We start from the raw sequence: 19,296 nt of genomic DNA on the forward strand, positions 1-19,296 counted from the left end.
CCCATTTACAGCAGCATTGGGTGCCTGACAAAAATTTGAGAGATTGGTTTTCTTTTCCATAGTACTAGTACATGCTTATGTTTTATTTATCACAATTCTTATTTACAATGGCAGCCCACCAGGAATCAGTGGGTTAACTGCCTTGTTCAGGGGGAGAACAACAGATTTTTACCTTGTCAGTTCAGGGATTTGATTCTGCAATCTTTCGGTTACTGGTCCAACACTCTAACCACTAGGCTACCTGCCACCCTGTAGACTTTAAACTGAAATGCTTGCTTACTAACCTTTTCCAATGATTCAGAGTGTAAAAAAATATTATAAAAAGTAAATAATAACTAATACAAGGAATAAAATAAAATACACAAGAATTGAGCTATATACAGGGAGTACCAGTACTTGATCAATGTGCAGAGGTACGAGGTACTTGAGGTTCTTGATAAGGACAGGAGTCCGAGACAGGGAAGAGTGTGGGTGTCAGGGGGAAGCCGTTTGACACAGTACAAGCTGTGCCGTGTCTGGACCTTTCTCTGGTGGATGTCCTTAGCAAACCTGACCTTTACAGGAGTCTAGCTTTCCTGTTCCTGTCACATGTGCCACCTTACCCAACAGGTGTTGGGTGGCATCGCTGCCACGGGGCGGGCAGCAGATATTATCACTGGCTGTGCCACACAATACCAGACACCAGAAAGTCATTCTCAGGGACGGGATCGACAAAAACAATGGCTGTTTTACGAGATCCATACAGATTTGAGTCACATTGTCTAGGGATGGAAGATCTTCTTCGAAACTGAAAGCCACTGCTTGCCTTAAGTGGAAAAACAATGCAGATATCACGTAGTGAAATGATACAACAGGGTTACTCAGTTGTCACTGATGCCGCTGTGATGATGCAATGTTTGGAAACGGAGAGGCTGGTGTCCTGGTGCTGTGGCTGAGGTGGCAGTCTGCCTGTCTCCCAGGGCGGGCTGGGTGGCTGGGTGTGTCCTCTTGCTTGGAGCTCCTCGACTATGCCCTGCTTGGCTCCATACCGCTGGGCTCCAGGGTTCTGTGAGATCCGAGGGAGCCGACACTGTTACCACGTCTGATATGAGAGCCTGATCAAAGCTGCCCCGTTCCGCCTGACCGATTTCCACAGGATTAAGGATTAGAGAGACAGGAAGCTGGGAGAGTGGCATAGAGACCATCTGAGAGAGAAGGGGAGAGACAGAGGAAGGGTGAGACAGAATCAGAGGGATAGAGGGAGAGAGAGAGATGAAGCAATAGTGTTAGAGAGGGTAGACAGAGAGACAGAGGGGAGAGAGGGGATGGGTCACGAGGGACACTGGAAGGGACAATCATTATTATGAATCTGTATCTAGTACTTGTATCTGTCCCTAAATGAGAGCAGCGGTGCACAGAAGGGACACAGAGGGTGGTTCATGATGACAAACAGAACAATGATGACAAACAATATTGAGAAGGTTACCTCTAGCTTTTAAATAAACAATACTAGTAAATTCATGTTTCTGACAGTTTGTCATGAAATACGTGAAAAATATGTTTACAGTCTACAAGAGGGCAAGTTGGAAAATACCACTCATTTTTTGTCATTAGCTGGATGTGTGCTTGTGCTTTGCGGTGCTGAAAAATGTTTCTGTCAATGATATGACATTGATAGCTGGTGATCATTTGCCCTTTCAGTTCATCCTCTATTACTGGAGATGATGCTGAGAAAGTGAGAACTCTGCTAAGAGGATAAACACAAGATATACAGAACTGGTTGCATGACTTAAAGGTTTCTTAACAGATATATTTCCTGTATATGATCAGATATGCTTCTTTGTCAAAATGCTACTTTGTCAAAGACAAAGTCAGTCTTTTTCCCACACACACACTTTAATTTACTCATAAGGGCAAATATCTAGACATTCTAAATGTAATTTACAGTAAATCCACAGTAAATCTTTCAATGACAGCCATTTTATCTCAGCAGAATCATCAGCATAAGAGAGATTTTCCTCTGTAGATTGAAGAAAGCCATGTGACTAACTCACACAGGAAGTCTCTTTAGCTTTACAGCATTGTGTCAGGTTCACTGTTGCCCTCGATACACACTTGAACATAAAACAAGTATGTATGGGCACCAGAGCAAATATTGTATGCCTTGTATTTTCAGGTGAATTCAGAACTAAAGTAACAAAGATAGACCACAATACTGTCTTAGGCATTCTCGGAACCTTTATGTACTTTTGGTCAAAATCTGTGTTTTATTCCTCAATGAAAATAACTGTAGGCTACGGACTTTGTACCAGTGGCAATGTGTGATAAATCAGGCCACGTATGTCAAATCAACTGTATGTGTAAATGTAGGGCACTTATCTATTACATCCCATTAGGTATAAGATGACAAGATGCTATACATACATAAAGACTGTCACAAAGACCGGGTTCTATTGTAGGTGAACCACAGGAGGTTGGTGGCACCTTCATTGGGGAGACCGGGGTCATGGTAATGGCTGGAGCCATCCGCCCCTCAGCAGCCTCCTGTAACTGGTGAACGTGTTGTGGTGAAAGTTGCATGATAGTGGCAATGAATTGGGTCAAGAAGACATTGTTTTCATATGAGGTAACCTTGTCTCCAGGCTTGAATTGCTAGCGCGAGCCGACTGGTGCGTGAGATTACTTATGAGGCAACTTCAGAGAGGCTTTTTCATGCCAATTTTTCATGTCATTACTCGAGAGATATTGGAATGACAGGACCAATTTTGGTGGCAAACTGTGGATTGGGTATAGAACCAGAAGGCCCGCACACTGTTAAAGCTCCCAATTCACCGCTTTATTGACATTTCGAAACGTTGTCATAAAGCGGTGAATTGGGAGTTTTAACAGTGTGCGGTCCTTCTTGTTCTATACTAGTATTCTTTATTAGCCCAGCACCTATGTTTTTTAGAGATGTGCGTATGACCACAAACTTTTCTAAACTGTGGATTGGACCATATGCCCTCTCTATATTTAAGTTTTGCCACATCACATTGTCTTATTGGAGGTTATAACTTTCTAGTAGAGAGACAAATAGGTTAAGCCCGTCTCGTCCTCTTCATTTCTAGCTCTATACCGCTTTACCTCTTTTGAACAAAAAAAAAAACACTGACAGATTACTGATTCTGAAATTGGAAGGATTATGAAGAAGATGAAATTCCTCACTTTCAGTCTTCCTTACAGGGTGATAGTGAGAGGCAGACAGAAAGAGAGAGAGAGACTAGAGAGAAACTGTCTGATAAGATCGAGTAGCTAGTATTAGCTCATTAATGATCCATAACTCAGCAGCCAACAGGGAGGGAGAGGCTGTGGTGGGACAATGGCAAGCTTCCGGTCCCCGTCACAGCATCAGCCTGTCAGGCTGGATTATCAGAAGCTGTGTATTATCATGCCGAAATATGAGGTGATGGCGGCAAATTAATGGCACGACAATGGGCCTGTCATGCCAAATAATGTCCCCCTCTACGTCACAATGGGATTCCACAGGCTTCAAGATCTCGTCATGGTATCTCGTTACGGAAACCGGGACTCATCCGTGAAGAGTATACTTCTCCAGGGTGGCAGTGGCCTTCGAAGGTGTAGGTGAGTGTTTGCCCACTGAAGTTGGTGACGATGCCGAACTGCAGTCAGGTCAAGACCCTAGTAATGACGACGAGCACGCAGATGAGCTTCCCTGAGACGGTTTCCGATAGTTTGCTCAGAAATTCTTCAGTTGTGCAAACCCACAGTTTCATCAGCTGTCCGGGTTGCTGGTCTCAGACGATCTCGCAGGTGAAGAAGCCAGATGTGGAGGTCCTGGTCTGGCGTGGTTACATGTGGTCTGCGGTTGTGAGGCCGGTTGGACGTACGGCCAAATTCTCTAAAATGACGTTGGAGGTGGCGTATGGTAGAGAAATTAACATTCAATTCTCTGGCCTCTAGTGGACATTCCTGCAGTCAGCATGTCAATTGCACGCTCCCTCAAAACTTGAGACATCTGTGGTATTGTGTTGTGTGACAAAACTGCACATTTTAGTGTGGCTTTTGTTGTCCCCAGCACAAGGTGCACCTGTGTATTGATCATGCTGTTTAATCACCTTCTTGAAATGCTCCTTAACCAAACACATTTGTGCACAACATGGAACATTTCTGGCATCTTTTATTTCAACTCATGCAACCAACACTTTAGGTGTCGCGTTTTATTTTTGTTCATTGTAATAGAATTTATTGACAGCATGGTATAGGTGTTCTAATTACAGTTCTCATTTCCTCACTACACCCCCAGCAATCTGATACTGGGTTTATTTCCCCTAGCCAGGGGGTATGTGTGTGGCGGGAGGAGGCTCCTTACACACAACCCATATCCTTAATGATGGATGTGCAGTTAGCTTCATGCAGCGGCTTAAGCACTATAACCTGTATGTGTGTGTGTGTGTGTGTGTGCCTGTGCCTGTGCCTGTGCGTGTGCGTGTGCGTGTGTGTGTGTGCCTGTGTGTGTGTTACCTTATTATGGGTATAAGCAGCACACAAAAGGCCCGTTTTTACCAAAGATAGATGAGAGCTGAGGAGAACAGCAAGCCCTACCCCTTCACATCGCATAGTAGGTATGATTTTTTATTTGTCAGCATATCTATTTGTTCTTGGTTAGAGCCAATAGCAGTAAAGGAAGTGGTCCCTCTGTCACAGAAACAGTTGGCACGGAAACAGCACATTACACCATTATCCAATCCCCCTCCCAGACCCATATCGTCATCACTCCTCTCCCTCCCTTCCTCTCCTCTCTTCTCCCCTTCCCACTCTCTTGCTCTCTCTCTCGTGCATGCTATTTCAGCCATCAATGAAATCACAACCAATCTTGCTGTTGACTTGTCATAGACCAGAGAAAGAGAATAAGCAGGGCTGTTATACATTGAAACACACACATAAGCTGTCCTTTCCATTGCTTCTCATAGGGGTCTCTGTCTGTTTCCCCTTCTCATTGCAGCAGACAGTTTCTATTGTATCCTGTTTTTGTCACAGCCCTGTGTTCTGTTTAGCTTGGTGCCCTTTTACCTCTTTCTCTGTTTCTCTCATGATTTAATCCTGTCCATTTTCCCCTTCTCTCTATCCCTGCTGACTCCTCCCTTCATTTCTCTCTCTCTCCGCTCTCTGACACACTCAAACACGCACACATACACACATGCACACACACCCTCCTCCCCCACCGCTGCAGTGTCTCAACTGCCTTGGAGCAAACAAGAGAGGAAATAGAACACAGACAATAATAAGAAAGGCGAGAAAGAGGGGAATAGAAAGAGAGAGAGTGTGAAAGACAGGAGGATGTTGGACTAAGGGTGGAGTGCACACAGCCTTTCTCTTCCAGCAAGTGTTTGTCTGCAGTATCCCTGGTGAATGGACGCTGGACGGTGAAACGGTAAGCCTGCCTGCTTTATTTTCTCACACACCCTTTTTTTGTCATCACTGCTAAGTTGGCCTCCTTTGGGCCCCCTTTGTTTTTCTGGGGTGGGGTGAGGAATTGCTATGTGACTGTATTCATAATACGGAGGAACAGAACATTTTTCCTCTCAGCTGAGCTCAGGATGGTGATGTTCTGAGATGGAACCAAGGCAAGGCTGCTTCTCCAGTCCCCTCCTCCACCCTCCCTGCTCTCTATGTAGATATAGGCATGGACAAGGAGAGCTGGTGTCTGCCTATCTGTGGTGTACATCTCCTCCTTGATACATCCTTGATACATCCTTGATACATATGGTTGTCTGTAATGTTGGGTTTATGTGAAATCGGAAGGATACCTCAAAGGTGTATGTGTGCATGCTCTGTCCATCCCAGCGACCATGGAAGAGAGAGAAGAGAGCCAGTAAAAGCACTGTTAAGTAGGATCTGCTGTATGGCTCTCATGACTGCCTTAGTTAGACAGTGAATGTGACACTGCGGTGGGAGGAGCACACACCCCGTGGAGCGTTGCTCTGCAGGCAGGCACTGGACTGGACATTGGCTTCACATCGGCATTTAGCAGCACTCCGCCTGCCAGCCCACATCAACAATAACATCAGCACTTCGATCGATAACTGTTTTGACCCGGGATGGGTGTGTGTGGAGGTGTATTTGTGATGTGTGTGCATGAGTGTGATTGTGACAAAGTGAGAGAGTGTGTGTGTTCGCTGCTCTCCATCGGCCACAGCACTGAGGGTCATTTGTTTTATTTAAAAAATCCCTCATATCTCTAATGAGGCATTACCGTGGCTTGTGGAGAGGGGTCAGAGTCAGCAGTGCAGTGCCAGGAGTCTTTCTGTGTGTGTTTGTGTGTATGTGTGAGTGAGAGAGAGAGCGATAACCTGCGCAGGGAGGGGTCGAGGGGCTAGGGGGTTTAACAGTGGGGAGGCAGATGAGGTTGATGCAGTGGAGAGAGAGAGAAATGGGGAAAGAGAGAGAGAACGAGATTGGGAAACAGGAGGAAAACAGGACAAGAGAGGAGAGATGGAGAGAATGTAATGAGAAACATTGAGGGGACAGGGCTGTTTAGCCGAGTGTCACCGGAGATGATGGATGATGCAGACTAAAGAACTGGCTGCATGCGATAGTCTGAAAGAATGAAGTGAAACAGCCAACATCCAGGCCCTCAGACATCTAAAAATGGAGGAAGAAAATCCCACAATGCTTTGGGATCTCTAGAGGAAGACAGATCAAATCAAATCAAATTTTATTAGTCACATGCACCGAATACAACAATACAACAATACAATACAAATACAATTTCACCTTACAGTAAAATGCTTACTTACGAGCTCCTAACCAACAATGCAGTTAAAACATTTTTTTAAATAAATATGAATAAGAAATAAAAGTAACAAGTAATTAAAGAGCAGCAGTAAAATAACAATAGCGAGACTATATACAGGAGGAACTGGTACTGAATCAATGTGATGAGGTACCGGTTAGTCGAGGTAATTGAGGTAACATGTACATGTAGGTAGAGTTATTAAAGTGACTATGCAAAGATGATAACAGAGAGCAGCAGGGGTGTAAAGGGGGGGGGGGGGGGGGGGGGGGTAGCCATTTGATTAGATGTTCAGGAGTCTTATGGCTTGGGGGTAGAATCTTTTTAGAGCCTCTTGGATCTAGACTTGGCGCTCCGGTACCGCTTGCCGTGCGGTAGCAGAGAGAACAGTCTATGACTAGGGTGGCTGGAGTCCTTGACAATTTTTAGGGCCTTCCTCTGACACCGCCTGGTATAGACATCCTGGATGGCAGGAAGCTTGGCACCAGTCATGTACTGGGCCGTTCGCACTACCCTCGGAAGTGCCTTGCGGTCGGAGGCCGAGCAAATGCCATACAGGCAGTGATGCAACCAGTCAGGATGCTCTCGATGTTGCTCTTTGAGGATCTGAGGACCCATCCCAAATCTTTTCAGTCTCCTGAGGGGGAATAGGTTTTGTTGTGCTCTCTTCGCGACTGCCTTAGTGTGCTTGAACCATGTTGGTGATGTGGACACCAAGGAACTTGAAGCTTTCAACCGGCTCCACTCCAACCCTGTCGATGAGAATGGGGGCGTGCTTGGTCCTCTTTTTCCTGTAGTCCACAATCATCTCCTTTGTCTTGATCACATTGAGGGAGAGGTTGTTGTCCTGGCACCACATGGCCAGGTCTCTGAACACCCCCCAATAGGCTGTCTCGTCGTTGTTGGTGATCAGGTCTACCACTGTTGTATCATCGGCAAACTTAATGATGGAGTTGGAGTCGTGCCTGGCCGTGCAGTCATGAATGAACAGGGAGTACAGGAGGGGACTGAACACGCACCCCTGAGGGGCCCCTGTGTTGAGGATCAGCGTGGTGGATGTGTTGTTACCTGCCCTTACCACCTGGGGGTGGCCCGTCAGGAAGTCCATGATCCAGGTGCAGAGGGAGGTGTTTAGTCCCAGGGTCCTTAGCTTATTGTTGAGCTTTGTGGGCACTATGGTGTTGAATGCTGAGCTGTAGTCAATGAATAGCATTCTCACATACTGAAGGTGTTCCTTTTGTCCAGGTGGGAAAGGGCAGTGTGGAGTGCAGTAAAGATTGCATCATCTGTGGATCTGTTAGGGCGGTATGCAAATTAGGGTGGGTCTAGGGTTTCTGGGATAATGGTGTTGATGTGAGCCATGACCAGCCTTTCAAAGCACTTCATGGCTAGGGAGGTTACCTTAGTGTTCTTGGGCACAGGGACTATGGTGGTCTGCTTAAAACATGTTGGTATTACAGACTCAGACAGGGAGAGGTTGAAAATGTCAGTGAAGACACGTGCCAGTTTGTCACAGTACACGTCCTGATAATCCATCTGTCCCTGCGGCCTTGTGAATGTTGACCTGTTTAAAGGTCTTACTCCCATCGGCTGCGGAGAGCGTGATCACACAGTCTTCCGGAACACCTGGTGCTATCATGCATGTTTCATTGTTATTTGCTTCGAAGCGAGCATCAAAGTAGTTTAGCTCGTCTGGTATGCTCGTGTCGCTGGGTATCTTTTGGCTGTGCTTCCCTTTGTAGTCTGTAATGGTTTGCAAGCCCTGCCACATCCGACGAGCGTCAGAGACGGTGTAGTGCATTTTGATCTTAGTCCTGTATTGGTGCTTTGCCTGTTTGATGGTTCGTCGGAGGGCATAGCGGGATTTCTTATAAGCTTCCGGGTTAGAGTCCCGCTCCGTGAAAGTGGCAGCTCTTGCCTTTATCCCAGTGTGGATGTTGCCTGTAATCCATGGCTTCTGGTTGGGGTATGCACGTACAGTCACTGTGGGGATGACGTCATCGATGCACTTGTTGATGAAGCCAATGACTAATGTGGTGTACTCTTCAATGCCATCAGAGGAATCCCGGAACATATTCCAGTATGTGCTAGCAAAACAGTCCCGCAGCTTAGCATCTGCTTCATCTGACCACTTTTTTATTGATCGAGTCACTGGTGCTTCCTGCTTTAATTTTAAGCAGGAATCTTGAGGATAGAATTATGGTCAGATTTGCCAAATGGAAGGTGAGGGAGAGCTTTGTATGCGTCTCTGTGTGGGGAGTGAAGGTGGTCCACAGATTTTTTCTCTTTGGTTGCACATTTAACATGCTGATAGAAATTTGGTAAGACCGATTTAAGTTCCCCTGCATTAAAGTCCCCGGCCACTAGGAGCGCCGCCTCTGGGTGAGCGTTTTCCTGTTTGCTTATGGTGGAATACAGCTCATTGAGTGTGGTCTTAGTGCCAGCATCAGTCTGTGGTGGTATGTAGAGAGCTACGAAAAATACAGATGAAAACTCTCTAGATAGATAGTGTGTTCTTCAGCTTATCATGAGATACTCTACCTCAGGTGAGCAAAACCTCGAGACTTCCTTTGAAATTTACAAAAATACATAGTCCGCCGCCCCTCCGCCGCTGTTCTATCCTGCCGATACAGCATATAACCAGACAGCTGTATGTTGATAATGTTGTCGTTCAGCCACGACTCTGTGAAGCATAAGATATTACAGTTTTGAATGTCCCGTTGGTAGTTTAATCAAGTCAAGCCAATATGGAATATTTCAAGAACTTTGAACGTTTCTTTTTTGAACGTTGCAGTCGCAACAACCATCAAGAGCTATGATGAGACTGGCTCTCATGAGGACTGACACAGGAAAGGAAGACCCAGAGTTACCTCTGCTGCAGAGGATAAGTTCATTAGAGTTACCAGCCTCAGAAATTGCAGGCCAAATAAATGCTTCACAGAATTCAAGTAACTCAACATCAAGTATCTCAACATCAACTGTTCAGAGGAGACTGCGTGAATCAGGCCTTCATGGTCAAATTGCTGCAAAGAAACCACTACTAAAGAACACCAATAAGAAGAGACTTGCTTGGGCCAAGAAACACGAGCAATGGACATTAGACTGGTGGAAATCTGTCCTTTGGTCTAATGAGTTAAAATGTGAGATATTTGGTTCCAACAGCTGTGTCTTTGTAAGACGCAGAGTAGGTGAACGGATGATCTCCGCATGTGTGGTTCCCACCGTGAAGCATGGAAGAGGAGGTGTGATGGTGCTTAGCTGGTGACTCTGTCTGTGATTTATTTCGAATTCAAGACAGACTTAACCAGCATGGCTACCACAGCATTTTGCAGCGATCCCATCTGGTTTTCGCTTAGTGGGACTATCATTTGTTTTTCAACAGGACAATGACACAACACACCTCCAGGCTGTGTAAGGGCTATTTGACCATGAAGGAGAGTGATGGAGTGCTGTATCAGATGACCTGGCCTCCACAATCACCTGACCTCAACCAAATTGAGATTGTTCGGGATGAGTTGGACCGCAAAGTGAAGGAAAAGCAGCCAAAAAGTGCTCAGCATATGTGGGAACTCCTTTAAGACTGTTGGAAAAGCCTTCCAGGTGAAGCTGGTTGAGAGAATGCCAAGAGTGTGCAAAGCTGTCATCAAGGCAAAGCGTGCCTACTTTGAAGAATGTAAATATTTGTTTAACAGTTTTTTAGTTTCTACATGATTCCATATGTGTTATTTCATAGTTTCGAGGTCTTCTATTATTTTACAATGTAGAAAATAGTAAGAATAAAGAAAAACCCTTGAATGAGTAGGTGTGTCCAAACTTTTGACTGGTACTGTATGTCTAGTGTAACTTGCAGTTATTCATGTTAAATCTAAATGGCTATCATATGGCTATCACATACTTTCTTACACATTGAAGATGAAACTATCATAAGGTTCAGTTTACACGTAGAAGGTACTAGTACACACAGAAGGACCGGGTAGGGTAAAAATTAGACGTGGACCAAGCAAACGTAACAACGTCAGGTCAGACATTTCACATACTTTAAAATCTTGGTGTGCTTTACGTTATGGAGGTATGTCAACAATTTAAACTGGTAACTCTACAGAGAAGAAATGTGACCCATAGTGATGTCACTGCTTGGAAGGTTGGTGCTGCCATGTCAGACACAGCTCCTTCGGCACTATGGGAGATGTCCACCAAAGACAGAACCACATGCCTAATCAGTCCTACAGTACATTATATCACCTCAAACAGAAACGTCATGTAGCCTAGGACCCAGCATTCTGTGTCTGTATTTTCTGTTACACAATAATAAGTATATCTCAGGAAATAACTACCGGACCACAGGTCAGAGATCTGAAAAATATTTCCTCACATATCCCATTTTCCGACTTCTATTTGCAGATTTGCTTTTCAAGCTAACAGCCTAGATGACACTCTAATATGATGTAGTTTGATAACCCATGCAATTAGAGTGGGATTGAAGCCTGAAGTTGGACTGAGAGGAGAGGGAATTGGAAAGAGCAGTAATAGGGCTTAACACAAAGTCAGAGGTCTCTGGTAACCTTGGCTGTAAGAATGGATGACAGGGATCATATCAAACTAAATCACACCCCTTCATTGAGCGCTCTTTAAGGTTTTGCTGACACACATTGGTTAAACTCACACACTCACATGATGCCATTGCCCATGTGGTGTCATACAAGACACAAACCTATATAATTGCCATATTGGTCTACAATACATCACATGCTTGGAATTTGGGCACAGCAGTACTAGCATAGCACAACACATTCACAGTGGCCGGTTTGTCTCTATGTTTTTTGGTCTGAGAAGGACACTGGGGTTGTATCATATGCTTCCCTCATCTATGCCCTTGTAGGTTAGAAGACTTGGCTGACTTTACCACTTAAATTGATTATATTATAGTACGGGAAATGATACAATATGTCCATCTCCTCTTACACTTAAGAACAATGATTTATGTGGACACATTTAATGTTATACTGTATCATATTACTCTAGGCCTGCAGGCTGTGGGAATATTCACCAAACCGGCCTCTATGAAATTGTTTTGCTAATTCCTTTAGCAATTGAATAACTCTGATAACCTACTCTGGAATGCAATAAACACAGAAATAATGTCTACTGTGAACCCTTTTTTAGCAGGATATACCTTTTTTATTTGTTATTCTGCTAGGTCCAATACTGTGCCAAGCCTCTTGTGACCCATCATGCTGACTGGCTTCCTAGATTTCTGACTGTCAATTGGACTGAACCAAATTAGGGTGGGGCTTTATCTGTTTGTAGTAACGTTACAGTAAGTAAGCATTAGGTTATCGTTGAGTTTTATGTAAATCTACATAAATTAATTTCTCTTTCTCTCCTTCCCTCCTCCTTTTCTCCCTCGCTAATCTGTGCTGGCGCTCAGAACTAGGACCCTGTGTGTGTGCCTGAGGACGATGGGCCCTCTTCCCAGCACTAATTACTGAGGGCAGAGCAAAGGAACTAACAGAGCATCTTTGTGTTCCATTCCTCACACATAACATCAGTCATATGACAGAGTACAAGGAGGAGGTGGTGGAGGAGGAAGTGGTGGAGGAGGGGAGGAGGTAGTGGAGGAGGGGAGAAGGAGGTGGTGGAGGAGGGGGGAAAGAGGTGGTGAAGGAGAGGAGGAGGTAGTGGAGGAGGTGGTGGAGGAGGGGAGGAGGTAGTGGAGGAGGTGGTGGAGGAGGGGAGGTTGGAGGATGTGGTGGTGGTGGAGGAGGTGAGGAGGTGATGGAGGAGGGGAGGAGTGGAGGAGGTGGTGGCGGAGGAGGTGGTGGAGGAGGAGGTGGCGGAGGAGGTGGTGGAGGAGGGGGGAAAGAGGTGGTGGAGGAGAGGAGGAGGTAGTGGAGGAGGGCAGGAGGTAGTGGAGGAGGTGGTGGAGGAGGGGAGGTTGGAGGAGGTGGTGGCGGAGGAGGTAATGGAGGAGGGGAGGAGTGGAGGAAGAGGGGAGGAGGTGGGGGAGGGGAGGAGTTGGTGGAGGAGGTGTTGGAGGTGGTGGCGGAGGAGGTGGTGGAGGAGGTGGTGGCGGAGGAGGAGGAGGTGATGGAGGAGGGGAGGAGTGGAGGAGGTGGTGGCGGAGGAGGTGGTGGCGGAAGAGGAGGAGGTGATGGAGGAGGGGAGGAGTGGAGGAGGGGAGGAGGTGGTGGTGGAGGGAAGGAGGTGGTGGTGGAGGAGGAGGGAAGGAGGTGGTGGTAGAGGAGGAGGTGGTGGAGGAAGAGGGAATGAGGTGGTGGTGGAGGAGGAGGGGGGAGGTGGTGGAGGAAGAGGAGGATGTGGTGGAGGAGGAGGGAAGGAGGTGGTGGTGGAGGAGGAGGGAAGGAGGTGGTGGTGGAGGGAGGAGGGAAGGAGGTGTGGAGGAAGAGGAGGAGGTGGTGGAGGATGTGGTGGTGGAGGGGAGGAGGTGGTGGAGGAGAGACGGAGGAGATGGTGGAGGAGGAGAAGGAAGGGAGGGGTGGGGGATGCTCTGGACTGGAGGACCATTGAGGGTGTTGGAGAGGGTTTGAGAGGTGACAGTTTTTGAGTGTGTGTGTTTGAGTATGTGTATGTGGGTGTGTACACTATGTTTGTGTGTGCTGTGACCATAGCTGCTACTGGCTTTAGGTCAGGAACCTCGACAGCACATCCAAAGTGTCCCAGAGCAGCAAATGAAGCCTGCATACTGATGGAAGGTGGCAAGTCTGCAAGGACACCACTGTCTGCAGGTCTAGTAATGGAATATTAAGTTGATGTGGAGGTCATGGGCCAACAGAAGTCTGTAACTGTGTGTATGTGTGTGTGTTTGTGTGTGTGTTTGTGTGTGTGTGTGTGTTTGTGTGTGTGTGTGTGTTTGTGTGTGTGCACACGTGCATGTGTACAGATACCCTTGAACTCTATGTTAAATTGGCATCATATCATTCTTTGTCTGAATCAGATTTTTTTTAAACGTCAAGGTTTGGAGGAAACAAAGTATGTCAGATTGCCTTGTCTTATGACTGATAGCCTTGTCTTATGACTGATAGCCTTGTCTTATGACTGATAGCCTTGTCTTATGACTGATAGCAACTGCTGTCAGCAAGATCTATGGAAGTACTTATGGATACATTTGACTGAGGGCTTATCCAGTGTGGAATAATACGTTTTTTGTGAGTTGGTGTATATGGTGCAAGGTTTCCCTGTATCTTAACATGCCATAAATTAGATTTATACATATCTGATACTGCTCATCAGTAACCTCTACTGCACATTGCAGTCTTTTCCATAGTCTTGCTTGCCAGACTCATGGCGTGGCAGCTGTGTGGAGAGACTGCCCTACACTGACCAGTATTCTTTCAATACGGCACCCATATTGATGACCCTGCTGCTGTACTGGTGTTTCCTATTGCAGTCTATTCCAGCTAAGTTTCCTCATCCTGACCCAATGATGAAAGCACCAACTGCAGGATGTTAACTAACAGTCAGTGGCTTACAGCAGACACAAAATGGCTGTTCCCCCACAGTTTCCCTTCTGTTAAAAAAAACTGTGGCGACTGCTGAGGGGAGGACGGCTCATAGTAATAGCTGGAATGGAGTGTAATGGGCTGGTATCAAACACATGGAAACCAGGGGAGTCGTCCTCCCCTCAGCAGCCTCCACTGGTCATGAGAAAAATATAACTGTGTTTGTGCCTGTGTTAGTGGAAAGATAAGTAGCCTGAGCCTTGTCCTGAAATATGATTATGTTAAATAAGAATACTATCAACTGGTTTTAAGCAGGTTGAAGAGTGAATAAGCTACAAAGCAGCCTGACTGAGTGTTTGCTTTGTCACTCAAATAACTATCCCAGTTTTGTTTCACAGACATTGAGACACACACACACACACACACAGGCACAAGTAAATGGACAGACAGACATAGATACAGGCACAACACACGCACACACACACACACACAGATTGCTGGACTCGCTCCACCTTCTACCATCCTTTCCCTTGAGTGGGCTGGCTCACGGCTCTGTCTGTGCACAAATGTGCCATTGTCAGCGCCGGCTGGCCTTGTGACTCAGTGTGACCCGCTCCATCGGCGGGACGGGAAGGCAGAGGGGCACAGGCAGGCGCTGAGGCAAGGCACACCAAACACAGTCCCTTATCACATAGGATCTGCTAGTAACTACACTGAGCCCCCACCACTACCCTGCTCCCAACCCTCTCTACAGCCCACTGTTTTGGAGGGATGAAAAATGAACACTGCCTTTCATTGTTTACCATGATGTAGGAACAGTGTACCCATGTGACCTACTTGTTGAGTGTATGTACTGACATGTATGTGTAACTGATAGATGCGCACACACACACACACACTACATGTTAATGTTTTTAAATGTATGGAAAACGTAAAGTATTTTGTCTGTAATGTATTTTTCATTATGTGTCAGACCCCAGTAAGATTAGCTGTCAACATTGGTGTCGGTTATTGGGGATCCTAATCAATCAAAAACCTAGTGTCTGCCTCCCACCCAGGGCCAGAAAGCGAGAGAGTGAGTGTACCAAATCATGAACAAACACAATGGTCAAGGCCAGATCTTCAGTCTAAATTGTAAGTGGTCCATGCACAAATGTTCACAAACAACTGAATGATTGTCGGGGTTAAAAACCAAAACATTTATCAAATAATTCAGTTAAATAACTATTATTACGGTTCCTGGGGATATGTGTGGCGCAAAAGCCCCCAGCATGCAGTGGGTGTTTTGAGAGAAGCCGAGCCAGCGTACTGTCTGAGGAAGCATTCCTTTATACTGTGTGCTTTCTGTGTGTGTGTCCATATTTGGGATGTGTGGGGTGAGGCAAGGACAACAAAAGTATTTTTTGTATTCTTAGTTTAAGACATGGGTTTGGTAACACTTTATTTGAATGTTTCATCCTAATCCCTACAGAAGATAATCATAAACATGGTTTAGTTATACTTGAATTGTAAGTCTAACAACAGTTCATGACAACAGTATATCACATTGTTAGTCTGTGCGGTAAACATGTTATGACAGAACAAGTGTTCTGTCATTTCAGCAATGGCCATATTCCCTCCATGATGTTATCCCTGGTAGTAAAGAGTAATTGTGAAGTTGGCCAGAAGTCCTACCCCAGCAGCCTCAATAGGGGAGTAAATGCTCTCACTATGACCCAATCCCACACATCCTACACCCAGCTCCCAGAACACGGGAGGACGCCTGGTATTTCCTCAGGCCAATTAAAAGTTCTGGCACGAGTCAGGAGACAACAGAAAGAAACTTATGGGCGACCTCTGATGTACCCCAGAAGGTTTAGGAAATGAATGATTATAATACATTTATTGAACTTGCTGATTGAACACAAGGTCCCAGATATGGTTGCAGCACTGATTAATTTATCCATATAGAATCCAAGGAGGCTGCCAGAGGCCCCTCCCCTCACCTCATTTGACAGGAATCCTGGGTCATTCTGGGGGGACTTTGTCAGATGACACATCTTGGGGCAGTAAGTGTTATCAGCTAACACACACTCCCCCCTCTCTCCCCCTAATCACTGTCATACACACACTCCCCCCACTCTCCCCCTAATCACTGTCATACACACACCCCCTCTCTCCCCCGAATCACTGTCATGTACACTCTCTCCCCCTAATCACTGTCATGTACACTCTCCCTTCTCTCTCCCCCTAACCACTGTCATACACACACTCCCCTCCCTCTCTCCCTAATCACTGTCATGTACACTCCCCTCTCTCTCCTTCTAATCACTGTCATGTATCAAATCAAATCAAATGTATTTATATAGCCCTTCTTACATCAGCTGATATCTCAAAGTGCTGTACAGAAAATGCTGTACAGAAAATGTACACTCCCCTCTCTCTCCCCCTAATCACTATCATGTACACCCTCCCCTCTCTCTCCCCCTAATCACTATCATGTACACCCTCCCCTCTCACTCCCCCTAATCACTGTCATGTGGGAGAGCGAACGCAGACCCAGTGATGATGATGGACTCATTTAGGGCTCTTTGAGAAGTCACTGGTGCTCTAAATGTACAGTCTAGTCAAATTAAGTGTTCTATCTGTACATATTCCACATCTACTGGGTGTCTGACAGTTGCACTAATGTCTGATAATGTGCTCTGATACTGTATATAGAGGCCTGTTTCTAACGGGTTGATCTATTTTAGCAGCATTCCATTCCTCAAGGACAAACGACATTGAGGACGTCAGGATTGTGAACTGGGATCAGATCTGGGTTATTATGGGAAACCCATAGCTAGTAGGGCACCAACTAACCAGCATATTGAAGCAACAACTCTATTCAGGCCAAACTCTCAATCTTGTATAATGCAACACAAAGTGCTGAGTCCTGAAGATCACTCAGTCTGCGACCTACATCTACTATGGCTCTGACGTAGGATGGTATGAGTGAGCTCACCGGCAGTGACTCACTACAGCGATACAGGAATTTTTTTAGGTTGAAACATTTGCCTCAAGCATGCAAAGCATTCTCATGAAATGTCCATGTTTATTGAACATATGAAGCCAGTCATAATTTTCAGAGGCAGGAGGACATTGTGCTGTCTGTCTGTTTGTGATGGAAGGTTGTAGTGGAGTGACATTGATCTTTTTCTCTGCTGCCTGAGGGATATTAAATTGACTTTCTGGTTGTTGTCCGAGTTTTTTGAAGGCAGCCTGCTGGTATCTGCGTTTTGGTATGTGTGTTTTGCCTCATTTTAAAGCTATATTTTAACACATTTTTGAGTGAGCACTTCCACTTTATTGGATCAAATTCAATACACTTTGAATTATTATACAATCCAACACCAATGAAACCAAAGTTGAATTACGCCTCAGAACATCTAGGGTGGTCATGGGTCATTCCTCCACTAGCTCTTAACCAAATACTGTAAATCAATCATCTCCAGTTACTGAATTGCAGGCTATGCATTGATAATTAGTAATTTCTCAGTGTTCCAGTAACAGCGAGTTTATCATTGAAAGTTTCCACCACAATCTCAATCTCAGTACTTTTCACTCTGAATCAGTTTCAGTTATTATTTTGTGACTTGGTCTTGTTTTCTTGTAGCTACAGATAAAATCAATATTCGGGTTTTGCTCCCTCTAAATTCCCGAGATCCAGCACAGCTCCTAGTCTGTTATTAAACTGTAGTGAGGTTAACCCCCCAAATATTAAATATTAATCTTACCAGCATTATGTTCTTAATAATCCAGACCTTTTGTACCTTTAAAGGGATACTGCGAGATTCTGGCAATTAAGCCATTCTCTACTTACCCAGAGTCAGATGAACTCGTGGATACCATTTGAATGTCTCTGTCTGCAGTATGGAGGAAGCTGAAGGTAGTTTCGCGAGCCAATGTTAGCGCAATGAATGGAAGTCTACAGGTACGGTAGCATATGCTAGAGTAGGCCTGCCTATAGATTTCCAGTCACGCGCAAACGCTAGTTAGCATTAGCTCGTGAAACTACCACTTACAGTACTTCTCCACTAAACATGATAGGGGGTGATGCAACAATGGAACCCATTCATTTTTAATGGAGGAAAGCGAAGTGGGCGGGGGGACTGTTGGACGACGCAAGCATGGGCAGGGCAGCGTGAACTGGGTGGGACCAAAATTGGGGAAAGTTGAACTTTACGCAAATACTCAGCGATATCGCTGTGTGATTTACCAGTTTGCTAGCATTGAATAGTGGAAATCCCCTGTAACGCAGGGATTACCTAACATTTGTATTTCGCATCGCCACGCTAGCTTCACCCTCATGTATGTGCTAGCAAGCTAGCTAGCTAGTGCTTGGTATCAACAGCCAATCCAGTAGGGACTTGACGATAAAGTGAGCTTCGATTAGTCAATCGCTCCGCGATATTGAAGAATATTTGCATAAAGTTCAGCTTTCCCCAATTTAGGTCCGGCCTTAGTTGCGATTACTCGCCTATGCTCGCATCGCCCAACGGTCCCCCGCCCACTTTGCTTCTCTTCCATTGAAAATGAATGGTTTCTGTAGTTTCATCGCCCACCTTGTATTCTATTGACACATACTATAACTTGCTTCATTCTGCACACAGAGACATACAAATGGTATCCACAAGTTCATCTGACTCTGGGTAAGTAGAACAAATATTACAGACACAATAACAAAGCATTTTTCCCACCCCTGTTTCGGTAACAAGCTGAGGGATGGGGCTGGAGAAATGTAATCACTTTCAAATTCATAGACAGCTATGGATGCAAGGACTGACCATCCACGATTGAACCATGTTTTGAGGCTATATAGTGTTTGTTTATATTTACCTTGATTACAAACATTGGAGTTCATGGAAATGTAAAACTTGTAGTGTATTTGAGGTTTTAAAAAGCTTCTGAAGTTTGGAATTTTCACTTTGAAATTTCAGACTTGATTTTCCCTTACAACAAAATGTATCAACCCTTCTGTCTTTCTCTAAACTCTATATGTATCTTCCTTTGCCTCCCTGTCCCAGAGTGCTTTGCTCTGAGCTG

At 45.4% G+C, this 19,296-nt stretch overlaps 1 protein-coding gene across 2 annotated transcripts in view; it reads left to right on the forward strand.

Moving 5' to 3' along the window:
- The first annotated feature begins 5,152 nt into the window (after positions 1–5,152).
- Positions 5,153–19,296, forward strand: part of gnaz (guanine nucleotide binding protein (G protein), alpha z polypeptide) — a 40,346-nt gene continuing 26,202 nt past the window's right edge. For both annotated transcript variants that reach the window (XM_071350446.1, XM_071350447.1), the window contains exon 1: positions 5,153–5,410. The gene's annotated coding sequence lies outside the window, so the exon portion shown is untranslated. The remainder of the gene's footprint in view (positions 5,411–19,296) is intronic.

Source organism: Salvelinus alpinus, chromosome 18, assembly GCF_045679555.1.
Source record: "Salvelinus alpinus chromosome 18, SLU_Salpinus.1, whole genome shotgun sequence".
Taxonomy (NCBI): Eukaryota; Metazoa; Chordata; class Actinopteri; order Salmoniformes; family Salmonidae; genus Salvelinus; species Salvelinus alpinus.